We start from the raw sequence: 14,040 nt of genomic DNA, 5'->3' as shown, positions 1-14,040 counted from the left end.
CAGGCTGGTGAGAAAGTGATAAGCATGCTGGAGAAGAGTTTGTGTCGAAGGCACATGCCTATGAGGGGGGGTTCATTTGCATGCCTATGAGGGGGTCAAAGGCAGCAGTGTCTGACTCAGGGAGTGTTTCAGAGCAAGGTTTTTTTTAGAGGGAATTGCAGTGGTTTGCAGGCTAAAAGAACTTGCTGGGTGGTGCAGGAAAGAACACAGATTGAAGGGGTACGAGCTTAGATCTCTTTCCACCCTTTTGCATGCTCGAAGTAATGAAACAAATCACGGAGAAGTAGAAGGTCAAGGGATCCCTCAGAGGGGTCAATGTTTGTTATTGTCCAGAGAGTAATGAGGCCAATTTAGCTTTAATGTCTGGAATAAGGGAGAGGTGGCTTAAATGATTAGGTAGACACCTTAAAGGGGCAGTATTTGGGATGGAAGAAGAGGCCCCCATGGTGAAAGGTTAAATGTTAAAAGAGAGTTAGGTAAGGATGAGGGAGAGAGAGAGAGATAACAAAGAGTTCCGGTGTTTGAGAAGGTGTGGGTGAGAGAGAACAGAAAGTCCCATACAGGTAAAGGAACAAAGGACCAAAATGGGCGTCCCCAGATGGCCTATTGCTCCCGGAAGCCAGGTGGGGTCGGATAGGCTGAAGACATTTTCAGGTCGTCACCCGAGAACAGTCTGCCTGGGTCAGAGCTGGAGGTCACGGCACACCTAGCACTAGGATTTTCGGATGGTAGGAAGTCAGACTTTATCAGTCTGACATAGTCGGCCGGACTTTTTCAGTCAGACAGACGGCGAACGATAGTCGGACTTTATCAGTCTGGTAATTGGTCGGACTTTATCAATCCGGTAGTCAGTTGGACTTTTTCAGTCGGACCGATGGTATTATCAGAATGGAGAGTGTTAGGAGGAGGAAGGAATGAGAGTGGAAATAATAGCAGGGCCTGCTCTTCCTTCCTGTTATCCCGTCATTAAATGAAGCAGTAGACTATCATGGGAGTCCACCATACCCTTGAAGGCTGTGGTGGGGTGCAGTCTCCCCACAAGCCTGGCATCAGGGAAGAGCTGGACAATCACGGTCAGATACCCTGCTATAGCCAGACTCAGGCAGATAGCCTAAGGAGGACTTACCCAGCTGCTGGAGTGACAGAGATGGTCGGGATGGCTGGTGGTGGGTGCAGAGAGCGAGCACCCAAAAAGGACGAGGACGGCCGGCCAGGGGGAGAGTCAGGAGGAGGGAGTCCTCTAGATAGAGGGGTCTCCCTCCTGGGTTTCGGCACCAATGAAGGGGGTTGGGGGTCTTCGGGACCAATGAAGGGGGGTCGGCGCAGGAAAGACCCAAGGCCAGCAGTCAGAGATAAGCAAGCAAGCAAGCAAGCAAGCAAAAGCTTTATTAAGACAGCCCAGCTCCCTTTTATATCAGGCAGCTGGGAGGAGGGAGCTTCCTCTCACAGCGGAAGATCGCACAAAGTACAGGGCGTTTACTAATTGGGTGGCTCATACCCCAGTGGGTATGTTATCAGGGGACTGGTTGTTGGTCATCCCGTGGCCCCTTTGGCAAGCTATGAGGTAACCAGCACAATCCGGAAGAGAAGCCAGAGAGGCGCCATCTTTGGCATGACTGGGCTGCTTATCCTAACATGTATCAGCCTCCCAAGTCCTGGGATTACAGGCATACACCACCATGCCTGGCTTAATGTAACTTTAGAGAAGGTACATTAACTTTAGACTTCCATCTCAGCATCAACAACTGCTATCTCTTAGAAAGCAATAGCTTGTAACAATAAGTCATATAACTCTTCTATTCTGTAAGTCTCAGTAGATGAAAACATGTTTGTGTAATGCAGTAGTTTATCTGGTAGAAAGAGCACCCGCCACTCCGCCTTCAGTACAGACTCAGAGAGGAACTGCTTCATTTCTTTTCCACTAGTCCGAGTGTCACGGATTATGAATCCAAAGTGCTTCCCTACTGCGTTTTGATTCATGTTCAGCACTTGATGCTGGCCATCCTGGGCAAAGGCTGTATCCAACAAGGCATACAGCATGGCTTCTGTGATATGCAAATGCAACAGTATAGAAAACAGGGTTGAGTTCAGCATGGAAAGTCCCGTTTTTTTCCCAGAACATACAAATCTGCTTTAGGCATCTTTGAAATAATTGAAAAAATATCTTCTAAGTAGACTGATGTCGGGTAGGTTCTATTCGTTAACTTCCAAAAGTTATGCTGCTGCCAGTCCAGCACTGCCAATTTACGATCCAGGTGAGCCCAGGCAATTTTTGAGTACCAAAAACAATAGATAGGATACTATTGACTGCCTCCTGCTTTGAGAAGTTACGAAACACTCATGCTGCCAAGACTTTTCAGGAGGCCCCATGTAGTCTCACACTTTTGCTTTAAATCAACTAAAAACCAAAGTACATTGTATGCCCTGACTGAAATACAGCCTTTGTTGGCATCCCATTGGTTATTAGTCTTCTACTACTGAGAGGGAAGTCAAAGACTAGTAGATATATATTTTGTACATTCTTGATAGTTTATTAGTTCTTGATTTACTCAAAAAATAAGTATTAACTTTAGCACCAAATATAAGATTTTTTTAATAAGTGACACAAAAAACAAAATTAGCTTTTAAGCAAGTAAGTATAATTAAAATCAATAGAATCTCAAAGGGAATATAGTCCAAATTGTTCTGCTCTGAAATTTAGTAATTTTATTGGACATCAGAAAATAATATACTTGCCTGGTTAAATGAGTTTTTCATAGAAGCAAAAATTTGTTTTAATGCCAGGCATGGTAGTGCACACTTGGAATCCCTGTGCTTGGGAGACAGATACAGGGGGATCATGGCAGGTTCAAAGGCAGTCTCATTGGCTTAAGAGACCCTGTTTCCAAATAAAAATATAAAAAAATAGATGTCTGGGAGTGTAGCCCGAAGGTAAAAGGGTTTCCAGGAACCCCAGTACCACCAAAAAAAAAAAAAAAAGTTTTACATCACTATTAATTACATGTATAACTTATTAATGTGCATTTTAATACTAACATTTCATTCATATTAACTCATATTAACTCAGTTTTCAGAGCATTGTAATAAATATATCAATTCTTTCATTGTGATGAATATTTATTTCTAAGATGCATTTGTTAAAGCACTAGGTTAGTTTATTAAGTAAACTATAGAATTATTTTCTAAAGCCATTTTCAGAATTAAATTCTTTTTTATTTTATTTTATTTTATTTTATTTTTATTTATTTATTATTATTATTATTATTTTGGTGGTACTGGGGTTCCTGGAAGCCCTTCTACCTCCGGGCTACACTCCCACACCTATTTTATATTTTTGAAACAGGGTCTCTTACGCCAGCTCGGCTGGCTTCAAACCTGTGCGATCCTCCTGTCTCTGCCTCGCAAGCGCGGGAATTACAAGCGTGCGCCACCATGCCCAGCTTAAATTCCTTTTTAAAACTGATATAAGTACATGATTGTTGAGTATATTTCTTTGCTTCCTTTTGAATTAAATTGCTTCCCATTCCCCCTTTTTATAGGGTTTTTACCTGTTGTTCAAAACAAAGTATACAGAATGATATATAGATAGCACTCTCGAAGCAAGAAAATCAAAACACAGTTAATAGTTGGAAGACTCTACCATTTTATAACAGTAGAAACTTCCTGAATAATTATCAGACTCTATAAGCAGGTTATATCATCATATCACAAAATACAGCAGATGATATCTTCCAGTAAGAAATATCTAGTAACTAGTCCAATATATGTAGTAAAAATTTTTCTTTGGCTTTCCTTAATTAGTTTTACTTTGATGTACAGAAATCCCTCCTCCCCCTGAACTCAGGCCAGAGTTAAGAGGAAAATGTATTACCAATCCTGACATTCCATGAGTAATGCCTGCCAGTTTCATTATAATTTCTACCACCATAACCTGCTACCCTCACTTGCTTTTGTCTTAATAATCTAGGTTTTAATGTATCTAGAAAGAGAAACCTGTATCTAAAAACAAACATTTCTACTCTGTTTCATAAATAATAGAAGCTGATTCTTTTCAGTTTAAGAGCTTGGAAACATGTGCATCAAAATCATGTTTACAGAAAAAACACAGCTTTATGGACACAAAATATAGAGGAATTATGTGTGATTTCCACAAATTTTTCATAAATCTAAAAATGTAAAATTAAAAGTTAATTTAAAGAAATGCAGCTGCCTGAGTTCCAAAATATATCTTCTAAATCATGATTTTTATAAATGTCATGGGGTAAGTTCCTTGTAAAAAACACCCCACTTAATTCTCGTATACACCAAAGATTCCATGCTGTCTAGGAATAAACAAATGCCCTTTATATTCTTCTTAGTATGGTCGAAATGAATGAGTAATCCACCTTAAAGGGCATCTGAGACCCAAGTGGCTGATATACTTTATTGTCTATGACTTATGTTCTTGGATGTATCTTTTGAGCTTTCTAGTCATAGAGATTGCAACTTTAGCTGGAGCTTTTATAGGAATATTAACCTATCAAGTGGACTTCCTGGAATAACACGACATAAACACTAAGTTCCTTAGTCAAGATGGAGGCAAAAATTATGAAATGTAATTTGAAAAGATGTAAACATCACAAATTTTTTAAAAAACAAGCAAACAAGCATAGGGGTAAATGGCAATAGCTATTATGTTTTTATGTATTTCTAGACTCATAAACTTTATTATTCTATATATTTACTTAGAATTTACCTCAATTTATGAAACATTTATTTTACATCAATTTTTTCCATAAACTATAAATGTTACTAGTTATTTAGCTGTACTGATTAATCAATTACACTAAAATTTTCATTAGAACCCACACATCAACATTTGTAAAATGCATTTGTCACTTTTGTTTTTAGTTTGCTTGTTTGTTGGTTTGTTTGTTTGTTTTGGTACTGAGAACTGAACCTAGGGAGCATTCTGCATCTAAGCTTCTGGCATCTCCATTTTATTTTATTTTATTTTATTTTATTTTATTTTTAGTATCAGGGATGGAATCTAGGAGCATTCTACCTCTGAGCTACTCCCCAGACCTATTTTTTATTCTTTATTTTGAAACAAGGTCTCACTGACTTGCAAAGGGCCTTACTAAGTAGTACCTGAGGCTGTCTTCAAATCACCATCCTCCTGTCTCAGCTTCTGGATGCTGTGATTACAAGTGTGCTCTACTATGCCCGGCTTTATTTTCTATTTTGAACTAGGGTCTTTCCAAGTTGTTGAGGGTCTTGAAAATTTTCTTAGGCTGGCCTTGAGACAGCAATCCTCCTCTCTCAGATTCTCAAGGATTAGGATTATAGATGTCTGCCACCACATCCTGCTCACTTTTGTTTTTTATGAATGACTCTAAGGAAATCCTAAAAGTTATTTTAACACAATAAGGAGACCACTTTCCAGTCTTTTACAAATGATCTATGCCAGTATTTCTTTCCTTATATAAGCCCATAGAAATAAATTGATACTATTTTAAGTAAAAACGAATGCCACTTAAACCATTTTATTTTCTCCCTAGGACCATTTTCCATACTAACTTCCAGATATGTCATTCAAATCTCCTGAGTGATTGCAAGAAATTATGTCTTTAATAAATTTCTTACATTTGATTTTTATTTCAATCTGGCCTGCTTTTATATGATTTAAATTAAATAAATGACTCAGTGAGACCCTGATTCAAAGTAAAGAATAAAAATTAGGGCTGGGGGTGTAGCTCTGAAATAGAATGCCCCTGGGTTCCATCCACAGTACTGCAAAAATAAAAATAAAAATAAAAATAAAAATAAAAATAAAAATCAATTAAGAGGAATGTTGATATGTACCCAAGTAGATGAAAAGCTGAATTATTAAAACAACATGTCAAAACCTGATTCACATAATCTAGCAAAGAGGAACCGGTGTCAGGCACCCTGTATCCCTGTGCTGCTCTGATCTAGTGAGGACCAAGCCATATACCACTAGCCATTGTGGAGTATTGTTTAAAAATGAATGTGCTAAAATTTTCTGATTTATATTCATTATCCCCTGACCTGTCTCAATGGAATTCACAAAGAGAAGCAAAACTAATTACCTCAGGCCAGGCTGTCTGGAAAATAATGGCACAGTGATTTAGAGAAAAAACATTTACACCACAAAGGCATTTTGAAATTGTGTATATTTTTAAAGTTAACTGTCATACTTTTATGTTTTTCCTGGTCAAACTTTTACATTTGAACTAACGTACCACCATTTCTTTAAAAATTTCAGTACTAAACAATGATGACCTTTGTGGATTACATATCAATAATATTAGTTTACTTTACCTTGTCATCTTAACATACCTGAAAAGAGATTAGAGAAATATAAGAAATCATATGATAGATGACTGAGAACTAAAAAGAGAAAATAATTTGATAATTCACTGTGAAGTCCAAGAATATGTGAGAAGTCAGTATATTCTGGAAGCACAGTAGGATCATAAGAACTTAAAGAAAAATAGCCAAAACTAAAGGGGGAAAACTGTGAAATTAGTACATTCTTATAATCCAGAAAGTGAAACTAATCAGGAGCACAGGATATTTGACCAAGCGTGAGCATAACATCCAGTCCCGGAAGCTCTGTTTTCTTACTGCTAAAAATAATCATATCAAATTAAAGAGTTAGATGTGAAATGTTAACAATCTAATTGCCTTTTTTGTAGAGGTCTGGGAGAGTTTGGAGGACAATTATGTTGTCCTCCAAATGTAAAATTAAGAAGAAAACCAGTTGGGTTATATTACAAAAATCTTAGTATAGATTCTTATACTGGAAGAATTAGATTAGATCCACTCAGGTACTTCTCCTACCGAATAGTGTAATGTCATGTGTAAATTAAAAATTTTATAATTGGTATCTACATTTTTTCAACTTTGCTACTAGGATATGAAGAAAACCTTATATTCTGGCAAAAGCAGTTTAGTCTCCTTCTTTAACCTGAGTGAATTTGAATGCTGCGTCTCATCTTTTTCCAGCCTGTTCACACATCAGAGGGTTCTGGAAGTAGAACTGCAGTTAAATGTTAAAACTGTATTCATCCTTTTTGTTTTCCCTTGTCTTAATTTACCTTCCTCCCCATATATAAAAGCAAATAGAAACTTCTTTAACTTAATGAAGAGAAAATATAGCAGTACCACTTTACATAGTCTTGTAGACACTGATAAGTTTCATAAATCCTAGGGATAATAGAAGAAACAAACATTTCTTGGGCTTAAAACGAATAAATGTTAAAATGAGAAAGATACTTGATTCTGAAATATGTCAGTAAATGTGTAACTTTTAGCTATTCTTAACAGTGCAAATAGAATTGTCCTGCTTACATAAAAAAATTAACAAATGTTAAGATACAATCATTTGCATAAAATATGCCAATATTATTTTTATAATATGTATTTGATGAGTTCTATAGACAAGGTAGAAGACATAGCGATTCTTGTTCAAAATGAATATGGTCATATTTCATTTGTATTGATTGTATTGCATTTGTATTTACAATTTTGTTAACACTCTTAAATTTTCTAAAGAAGTGATTTGCTTCCCTTCCTCTCTTGTATCTCCTTCCTTCCCTTTCTTTCTTCCTCCTAAGAATTGCACCTGGAGCCACACTCACATTTTTCATGCACTCTACCACTGCAGTACACCCCCAGCACATCTTTGTTCCATTGTTCACATTTCAAAAATATTTTTTCAAAAAAAATGATTCTTTTTTTAGCAATCTATTATTCTAGTACTTGGGTATAACTTTTCTTAATGTTTTACCATAGAATCTGACTACCTACAATATTTACTACCTGAAAAACCTTAATGTCTTTATTACTAATACTATCATACCACATCATAATTATAAATGTGAATAAGATTGACTTTTTTATTGAGTAGGATGCTAAGATAATATTTAGAGGAAGCTAACTGATACAACTAGAAAGAACACCTGGGACTTCTAGAAAAATATAAACTAAAAATTTTCCCTCAAAGTTAGTTATGATCACAATTTTTTTAGTAAAAATGGTAAAGAAAAACAACTCTTAAGAGTTTAAATTTTTATTTAGGAATAATATTTCTCCACTCACTTTTAACTGTGGAATGTGAATTTTTAAAATTTTGAGAATAATTTTCAATACAAGATTCTGTTAATGGTGAAATTGTCCCTGAGTTGTCCATTTTCTAGGTAAAGTATTATCAGCTATTTAATTTTTTTTTTTTTTTTGTGGTACTGGGGGGTGGAACCCAAGGGCTTTCTGCCTCCGGGCTTTACTCCCAGACCTATTTTATATTTTATTTGGAAACAGGGTCTCACTAAATTGCTGAGAGCCTCACTAAGTAGCTGAGTAGCTGAGGCTGGCTTCTAATCTGTGTGATACTCCTGTTTCAGCCTCCCAAGCACGGGGATTACAAGCGTGTGAAACCACGCCCAGCTCTCAGCTATTTAATTTTTTTTAAATCATCAAATCAATTGTTCAAATTAAAGTTCTTTGAGTACTTAAAGTATATTCTAAATATTTTCAAAGATTTCAAAATGTCTTCACACACTATTTTATTAGGAATATTTTTGCTTGGTTGTAATTTTACATTTACCTGAAAAATAATTTCCCTTAATCATGGGTCTAGATGGTAGCAATGAAGATTATAACCAGTTTATATATGTTCTGAATATTTCCTTTATAATGCATATACTGCAAGCTTAATCACCAATGCAACATTGTTAAGAGGTGGGTCCTAATCCATCCACATGACAAAATTAATGTGGGTTTTATCTAGAGAGCAGGTGCTATAAAAGTGAACACAACTCAGTCTCTCTGTCTCTCTGTCTCTCTGTCTCTCTCTCTCTCTCTCTCTCTCTCTCTCTCTCTCTCTCTCTCTTCCTCCCCCTCTTACAAATTACTCAATCTGTGGCATTTTGTTACAACCAAAAAAAAAAAACTAGCTAAACTAAACTAAATCAGATTTCTGTATAACAAATCTCCAAATTCCCACCTGCATCTTGTCTGTTATTCCATGCACACTAATATCTCCATGCTTTGAAAAGCAAAATATTGGGAGACCATTTATTGCAAGCATAATAAAAGAAATCCCACTGTTCTCTCGTCACACCTGATTGGTTATTTTTAAGCAGATTCCAACAAATAAATTGTGTTCTTTACAGGCAAGATGCCTTGTATACTGATATTGTTATTGACAGAGTTCACTGACAAATCTTTCCTTAGTTCAATCTCTTTCAAAGTTAAATAGCTTTAGTTTTATCTTGTTTGCAGGTAGGACCTGGAGAACATTATGTTAAGTGAGATTAACCAAGAACAGAAAGAGAAGGGATATATGTTTTCTCTAATATGCTCAAGCTACAGGGTATTTGGAATACCATAGGGACTCCACATAATGGAAGAGCTCCTCAGTGGAGCCAAGGAGGAAGGGTAGGAGAGGAGAAGGACTGAGGTTCATTAATGGAAATACTACCAAGGATTATGTGTATACATATAAATATAACATTGTCAACCTGTACACTTAGTATTGAGAGGGAGGAAAATGGTGAGGGGGCACTAAATACTGTGCGAATGTATGCTACTGTCAACATGATCTACATTATGATGTGAAGCTATAAAGCATCAATAAAAATAATTACTTTTTAATACATACTAAAGATGTGAACAAAATATCCCTCATCTTATTATTGACATGTCACTCATGGCCTTTGCCAGTTACTATTATGACACTCTCTTTACTGACTTATATTCCAAAATTTCATCAATCAGATGTATTCCATTGCAAATCTAGGGAGACCCAGGAATTTTTCAATGAGTAAAGCAAAAGAATAATTACATTCTTCATTAACTCAGCATAGTAAAAGAATTATAGTTGTATCTTTATGACTAAATGTATGATTAAAAATAAGAAATATACCAATTCAATAATATGATTAACATTTTTGTTAGCAATAACTGAATAAAAGTCAGAACTAGCATTTCAGAAACATGTCTCCTAAATATAATTTTATTACATATAGTGTATAGCTAATGTAAAATTTTATTTGGTAGTTCTTTACATAAAATATTGAAAATTCTACTAGAGTTATTTCAATGAGTTTTTTTAAATTTTGTCTCTCTGTGCTTAAAATTATAAAAACATTTATCCCCAAATCACTTGTGAAAACTCTCCTAAGTTTGAAAAATCATCCAGGAATTGTTGTATATGCTTAGATCCCAATAACTTGAGAGGATAAGACAGACGATCTCAAGTCTCAATAGATTCGGCAATTGAGCTAGATTCTGTTTCAAAAATAAAGGTAATATAGGACTAGGGGTACAGCTTAGAGGTAGAACAGCCCTGTGTTCAATCACTGCCAAAAAATAAAGATAAAAATAAAGAGTTTAAAAATAGGAACAATATATGTGTTTTAACGCATCAATTTTTAATATACTTAATTTTTTTCTTTTTATTCTCTTTTTTAAATGCCAGAATTAAAAATGCTTTGTCATAGATTTGTGCATTCTTTCTCTTGCAAAATTTTATAGTGTAATTCTGCTCTTAATTTATTTTCCCAATGTACATAATGCACCAAAACATACTAAGATAAAAACTAAATTTTTGCCGGGTGTGGTGGCGCATGCTTGTAATCCCGGCATTCGGGAGGCTTAGACAGGAGGATCGTAGTTCACAGACAGCCTCAGCTACTTAGTGAGGCCCTCTGCAATTTAGCAAGACTCTGTTTCAAAAATAAAAAATAAAAAATAGGGCAGGGGGCATAGCTTGGAGATTGAATGACCATGGGATCCATCCCCAGATCCACACACACACAAAAAAAATTATGCTTCCCAGAATGCATAGTAATTTAAATACTCTTTTTCTAAACTTTGAAAATCATAATAAAGACACTGAATTTTATATATGTATATAATATTTGAAAGTAGAGAAAGATAATATGCACTCAATAAACAATAGTTGATTTAAAGAATTGATGTTTAAAATAAGGAAGAACAAAGTTAAAAAAAAGTATACAGTTCAATTTCAGAAAGATATATTTTTCCATTTTCTAGCATTGTAGTATTGGGCAATTAAATTTGCATCCTTAAACATAAATTTTCTCATTCTCAGGATATTCTTGAGACTCCCTGAGTTGTTATATTTATGGGTATATTTAAAATACCAGAACAATGCCTGCCATCTAGAAGCTGCTCAATAGACCGATTAATCTGAAGGAAGGGAAAAAGGAAGAAAAAACATTAATGTTTGCATTGATTAAAGGATTATTTGCCGCCTGGTATATAAACACACTTTAAACCTCTAAGTTTTTAAGCAGATTAATTGAACTAAAAATAACATTCTTTCTTAAAAATTACAAATATTTTTTCTTTGGATATAGGATAGCACAGATACATTTCAAAACTAAGATATTATTTATATAATTAATTATATAAATAATATATATGATATATTAACTCTAATATATTTGCAATATATATGATATATTAACTGTAATATATTTGAAATCTATATATTAACTAAAAAATCTCTTGAAATGTGTCCAATTAACTCTTTAGTATCAAAAACTATGTCTCATTTCTACTTCCTATAAATGAGTATTTCTTCATTTGTATTGTGTTTCTACCAAATTGGAAGTAAAGCTCATAAATCATTGTAATATGTCTTCACACTCTCCCTTATTTCTAGTAATTAGTGGGATTATTTTTTGCCTTGCATCAGCAAACTCAAAGGATTCTACACTTAGATGAGCCCTGCAGATGTCCATGTTAACATGAGAAATGACCTCAATTACATTTTTCACTCTTTCCAATTACTTCAAGTATTGCAAGTACATTAAGCAGAATAATATCCCAAATATTAATATTTCCACCAATCATTTGGATTTTCTCTATTCTATTCACTGGAACCCATTACTCTTCATGTAAACACTAATTAGATTCAGGTCCCAAAATTTACAAATTCATTCAAATTAATGACAGCCTACTATATTTAGATACTAGTTAGATATGATGGTGGCTTGCTTTTCTTGTGAAGTATATATGCTTCCAGATAGTAAAATTGTATGGTTGTAATATATAGAAAGTCATTAAAATAGTGTTTTAAATTAATTATTAATTTTTATTAAGGCAATACAATACATATTTTAAAATGAGTTTGATATAAAAAGAGTATAATGAAAAAATAATACCCTTATATCTAGTATGCCCAAACCTTACTCAGTTCAACAATCATTCTCAACTCTTTTAACTTTTTCTATTGCTTCATGTTTACAAAATCTGAACAGTATGTTGATGTTGGGGGTTGATGTTGGAATTTTAAAACATTCAAGTTCTTCATGATAGTATAATTTGTCTCTCTAATAAACTTTTTCCTCTCATTGCCTCTTATTCATGTTCTTCAAACATGTGTGTGTTTGTGTGTGCACATAGATAAAACTATGTAAGAAAATCATGTTAAATGGTAGACTAATGCTCATTATTTTGGCTATTCTTTCACTAAATAAATTCTGCATTACTTTCATGTGTATATATCCAAGTTTTGCATATATTTTATTTCTGTTTGTAGATCAAAAATGTTTTCCCTAGTTCTATTAAATATGTATGTTATTTTCAATAAACCATTGAGGCTTAGGGTATAGTTTAGACATAACATGATTGCCTGAGATGTGTAAGGCCAGGATTTTGATCTCCTTCACTACAGAAAGAAAGAAAGAAAGAAAGAAAAAAAGAAAGAAAGAAAGAAAGTCCAATAGTTTGTTTTGGTTTTCCTCATTGGTAGAAACATCTTTTAGAATACTCCATCCATTTTGTTCTTTTGGAACAAAAACAAGTAATTGTTCTCTTGGCATGAGACATAGTTGTCAGGTTTTGGCAATCAAACTCTTTCCTTTTGCTATAGGTTTAGTGTTATCTGTGTTCCTTATGGGTTCATTGTGAATAAAGGCTTGGTTTCCAAGAGAGTGGAACCTTTGGAGAGATAGGTCCTTAAGTCCTAGAAACATGACCTCAGAGTAGAATGTGAGCTCCCAGACTCACTCACACACTCACTCTCTCTCTCTCTCTCTCTCTCTCTCTCTCTCTCTCTCTCTCTCTCTCTCTTAATTTATGTTTGGCAATGTTAACCTTTAAAAAAAAACATACAAATGCTTCTACCACAATGTGACTAACTTGGTGGACATTCTTCAGAACTTATCCATATTGTTGAACTAAATAAAAATTTCTCTTTCAGAAGTAAGATATGAAGCGGACATGGTGGTACACACTTGTAATCTAGGTATTCAGGAGGTGGAGACCAGTGGATCAAGGTTCCCGGAGAGCCTCAGCTACTTAGTGATGCCCTTCACAACTTAATGACACCCTGTTTCAAGAAAAAAAAAAAAAAAGAAGTCAGATGTTCTTGTTGTTTTGTTATAGTAGCACAGATCTAATAAACCTTTATGAATTTCAGTTTTAGGTTCCACAATTCTTGGCTTATCAATCTTCCTCTTTTAGGCCTACTCCCTTGTTTTGTTGAAAAAATTTTTTGAAGAAATCTGTAAAAAAAGTATGGATATAAATATTTTTAAGCATACCTACTTGAAACTTTCATTATTTGATTGGTATTTAGGTGAGGTAGCAATTTTTCCTAGGTATTTAAAAATATTATATATTTATACTTTCCAGTAATAGCATTGGGAAATTGCCAATATTAAGTTTATTATTTTTAATAATCTTTTTTTACTAGATCATTTAGAGCCTTCTTTTTAGAACATTGCCTTTTTCAACTTGTAATGAAATCACAAAATTTTTAATATCTAGCTTACTAGAACTTCAAAAATGTGAAAGTTTAACATTGTTAATTGATCTCTTAATTTATCTAATTTTCTTGTGTTTATTTCTTTTTTTTCCTCTGATTACTTTTCCTGGAAATTTTTTGAGTCTTTATTCAAAGATACTATTAAATGTATAATAATTTTCAATATTAATTATTCAATTTTTTTCTTTTTTGATTCTTCATACTTTATAATAAGCTGCAATGGTTTATAGGAG

At 34.3% G+C, this 14,040-nt stretch overlaps 1 pseudogene across 1 annotated transcript in view; it reads right to left on the bottom strand.

The window, feature by feature from the left end:
- Nucleotides 1-1,755: 1,755 nt before the first annotated feature.
- The window catches only part of LOC308264110 (transcription elongation factor, mitochondrial-like), a 149,736-nt pseudogene continuing 137,451 nt past the window's right edge, over nt 1,756-14,040 (bottom strand). The window contains exon 4 of the transcript in view: nt 1,756-2,314. The product of the transcript in view is annotated as a transcription elongation factor, mitochondrial-like (transcript). The remainder of the gene's footprint in view (nt 2,315-14,040) is intronic.

The sequence above is a fragment of the Muscardinus avellanarius genome (genome assembly GCF_963383645.1).
Source record: "Muscardinus avellanarius genome assembly, chromosome: 6".
Lineage (NCBI taxonomy): Eukaryota > Metazoa > Chordata > Mammalia > Rodentia > Gliridae > Muscardinus > Muscardinus avellanarius.
The sequence above is the reverse complement of the archived record's forward strand: the minus strand, read 5'-3'. Positions and strand labels throughout refer to the sequence as shown.